Source organism: Ursus arctos, unplaced genomic scaffold (genome assembly GCF_023065955.2).
Source record: "Ursus arctos isolate Adak ecotype North America unplaced genomic scaffold, UrsArc2.0 scaffold_5, whole genome shotgun sequence".
Taxonomy (NCBI): domain Eukaryota; kingdom Metazoa; phylum Chordata; class Mammalia; order Carnivora; family Ursidae; genus Ursus; species Ursus arctos.
The window spans coordinates 6,728,243-6,733,028 of record NW_026623067.1 but is presented as its reverse complement, the minus strand read 5'-3'; positions in this window follow the sequence as shown (position 1 = coordinate 6,733,028).

Here is a 4,786-nt window from a genome sequence, read left to right as displayed (position 1 = left end):
GCTACATTTATGAGCATAGTATGACATATGAGGATTTTGAATCAGTGTGTTGTACACCTAAAACAAATTTAACATTGTGTGTCAATTATAATGCAATAAAATTATTTAAAAATAAAAAAATACAAAGACAGATTAAAAGTAAATTGATGACATACTATACAGTGGCTAAATGAACATAATAAAAAAGTCAATGGGGAGATAAATATGTCAGTCTAACACTAATCAAAGAAAACAAGAGTAGCTATATTAATTTCAGAGACAATAGACATCACAATGAAGAGAGTTATCAGGGGAAAAGTACATTACATAATGATAAAGGAATCAATTTTCCAAGAATACATCACAGTTGTTAATGTGCATATTCCTAACAAGAGAGCATCAAATTACAGGAGGCAAAAATGAATAGAATTAAAAGATGAAATAGATAATCCACACTTATAATTGGAGATTCCAAAAGCTTTCTATTGTATATGTGCAGATTAAGCAGTAAGAAAAATTATAAAGACATAGTTGACCTGTACAAAGCCACCAAGAATATGTACATAATCATTAGTAGAGGGACTCTATGCCTGCTTTGTCCCTTGAACACAACTAGATAAATATCAAATCATTCTGAACACCCAAGAATTTGATCGGAGGACTGAGAGAACAAACTTCACATCTACAGGGGAAAAATGACCACATCATGTAAGGTAGGAGCTGTGGTGGTGATTTGGGGGAGAAAAGAATTGTGGGTGCTGTGGAGGAGAGGAAGTCCTGATCACAGAAACAAGAGAAAGAGGGAGGTAAAGAAAGAAAGCAGTATGCAGGAGATTACACAAGAAAAACTCTTCCCCAAAACCATTGACTGGGAAAATGACAGGGTCTGATTAACCCAAGTTTTAATAAGCAGAAAAACTAAGTCTCAAGTTTTAGAATTCCATGCCATCACCAGGATCATGCCTGGTGCTCTTGTGGGGGAGGAAGGCAGAGGCCAGGAAACAGCATGGTCTGAGAATCTCCTGGGTGGCACTGAGTTAAACAGTTTCCCTTCTTGGAGTGTGTTTGGGAGAGGTGGCACCACCTTTCAGGGGACAAAAGAGACAACAGGTGTCATTGAGCTGCCCTGGTCGTTAGCAAAGCAGCAGAGGCACCTGTTGAGGGAAGCAAAGCTGGAAGCCAGTTTTGTCTGAGCTGTTTCATAAACTCTGAGGCCCTGTGTGGTCATGTGACTGTTTTTATGGGACAATCAACAACTGTGGCATGGCGAGACCCTCCCCAGAGTGGGTTCACTCCACACCAGGTGCCTAACATTTCTAGTTTTTGAAACCCAACCACATGCCTTAAACTCCAGACAGGAGTGTGGCACTGGCAGGCAGGTGGATGACTTGGACACAAACAGGGTGAAAGCAGGATTTGGACAGAAGTCTAGACAAAAGAAGGGAGGTTGCTCTTCTGTGGAGGCTTCCTGAACAGCAGTGGGGAGAACTCACCTCTCTGGGGACAAAAGAGTGGGGCAACCTCATTTTTCCCTTGGCCTATCTGCAAAGGCAGACTTCAGTGAGTAACACAGTGTCCCCCAGTGGAGGCTGTATCCTCTTACACCAAGTCCTGCCCTATTGTTACCTGCAGGTGCATTTTTACTAGTTCTAGTCAGTCTGAGAGTAAGTCAGTCTGAGAGGGAGGCCCCTCCCTTAGAAGAGAAACACACACCCACACACCAAGTCTACTGATCATAGACTGCTTCAAAGATTTAGCTTTAGTGGAAATATGACCAGGCTTATTTTAACAAGGAGACCAAAGCATACTTATTTAAAATGCCACACACTGGACAAGATCCACTCACTCCCCATGGCAGAGAAGGAGAAACTGCAGAGGACTGACCCAAGGGGAGGGACAGCCAAAACACCACAGGAGACTGCACACTCTGAAACATTTCCTGAAGCACCAGGCCCTGGACAGTATAGGACCTCTTCTTAATATAGGCATATTAAGGCTAGCTAGCAGAATATGTAATAGGCTTTCATAATACACATGCGCACACACACACACACACACACACACACACACACACACTAGGAACAAAAGAAAAAGAAAAATGGACCTAGAAAAAATGCCAAGATAGGGGAATTTACCCCAGAAGAAAGTATATGAAGAGATCACATCCAGGGACCTAATCAAAACAGATATAATATGCATGAACCAATATTTAAAACAACATACATAAGGATACAAGCTGGGCTTGAGAAAAGCATATAAGACTTAAAGAATACCTTATTGCAGAGATAAAAGAACTAAAAACTAGTCATACTGAAATTTTTAAAAATGCTATAACCAGATGCAAGACCAACTGGATGTGATAACTAGGATGGAGGAAGCAGAGGAATGAATCAGTGATATAGAAGGTAAAATTATGGAAAACAAGGAAGCTGAAAAAAAGAGGGAAATAAAAGTATTAGGTCACCAATGTAGACTTAGAGAACTAATTGAATTCAAAAAGTGTAATAGCATTCATATCATAGGAGTCCCTGAAAAAGAAAAGAAAGAAAATGGACCAGAAGATTTATGTGAGGTAATTAGAGCTGAAAACGTCCCTAATCTGGGGAAGGAAGAAAACATCAAAATCCAAGAATCAGAAAACTGCTGTCAAATTCAACAAAAGTGGTCCTACATCAAGACATATGGTAGTAAAATTCCCAAAACACACAGGCAAGGAAAGAATCCTGAAAGAAGCAAGGGAAAAGAAGTTCTTAACCTACAAGGGAAGGCAAATCAGGTACAGTGCATATATGTCCACAGAAACTTGGCAGAACAGAAAAACCTGCAGAATGGGAGAAACATGCAGCCAGGAATACTTTATCCAGCGAAGTTGTCATTCAGAACAGATGGCAATAAAGAGATTCCCAAACAAATTAAAACTAAAAGAGTTCATGACCACTAAATGGGTCCTTCAAGAGACATTAAAGGGGACTCTTTGAAGCCCTCAGTTTGTTTCCCAGAGTCCACAGACTGAAGGCTTCAGAGGGGAGGGGAGAGGGGGATTGGGATAGGCCAGTGATGGGTACTAAGGAGGGCATGTATTGCATGGAACACTATGTGTTATATGCAAACAATGAATCATGGAACACTACATCAAAAACTAAGGATGTACTGTATGGTGACTAACATAACATAATAAAAAATTATTATAAAAATAAATAAAGAGGACTCTTTGAGAAGGAAAGAAACACCAAAGGCAATAAAGACTAGAAAGGAAGAAAGAAAATATCCAGAGACAGTGATGTCACAGGTAATACAATAGCACTAAATTCTTACATAACAATAATTACTCTGAATTAAAATGTACTAAATGCTACAATCAAAATAAAGGTATCAGAATGGATTAAAAACAACAACAACAACACAAGACCTATCTATATGCAGCTTACAAGGGACTCATTTTAGACCTAAAGACACATCCAGATTGGAAATGAGGGGATGGAGAAGCATCTGTCTACCATGTTAATAGACCTGAAAAGAAAGCTAGTGTACCTATACTTATATCAGAAAAACTAGATTTTAAACTGAAGACCGTAACAAGAGATGAATGAGGGCATTCATTCATACCTCATCACTCACTCACTCATAACTAAGGGGTCTATCCAACAAGAAGATAGAACAATTATAAGTATTTCTGCACCCAACTTGGGGCAGACAAATATACAAATCAATTAATAACAAAAATAAAGAAACTCATTGATAATAATATAATGAGAGTAGTGGACTTTAACACTCCACTTACAGAAAGGACAGATCATCTAAGCAGAAAATCAACAAGGAAACAAGAGCTTTGAATTACACACTGGAACAGATGGACCTCATAGATATATATAGAACAGTACACGGCAGAACAGAATACTCATTCTTTTCGAATGCACATGGAACTTTCTCCAGAATAGATAATATACTGGGTGAACAAAACAGGTCTCAAATGATACCAAAAGACTGAGATAATTCCCTACATATTCTCAGACCACAATGCTTTGAAACTGGAACTCAACCACAAGGAAAAATTTGGAAGAAACTCAAACACTTGGAAACTAAGAACCATCCGCTCAAGAACGATTGGATAAACCAGGAAATTAAAAATCAGTTTAAACAATTTTTGGAGACCAATGAAAATGAAAATACATTGGTCCAAAACCTATGGAACACTGCAAAGGCGGTACTAAGGGGAAAATACATAGCCATCCAAGCCTCACTCAAAAGAATACAAAAACCTAAAATGCAGTTTTTATATTCTTACCTCAAGAAGCTGGAGCAGGAACAGAAGAACAGGCTTCACCCACACACGAGAAAGTAGTTGATTAAGATTAGAGCAGAGATCAAGGAATTAGAAACCAGGAGCACAGTAGAGCAGATCAACAGAACTAGAAGCTGGTTCTTTGAAAGAAAAAATAAGATCAATAAGCCACTGGCAAGACTTATTCAAAAGAATAGAGGAAGGACCCAGAGTAATAAAATTATGAATGAAAGGGGAGAGATCACAACAAACACCAATGAAATAGGAAGGATCATTGGAAACTTTTATCAACACTTTTATGGCAATAAATTAAACAACCTGGAAGAAATGGATGCCTTCCTGGAAATCTATAAACTACAAAGACTGACACAGGAAGAAATTGATTATTTAAACAGACCGATTAATTATGAAGAGATTGAATCAGTGATCTAAAACCTCAACAAAACAAGAGTACAGGGCATGACGGATTCCCCGGGGATTTCTACCAAATATTCAAAGAAGAAATAATACCTATTCCCTTGATGC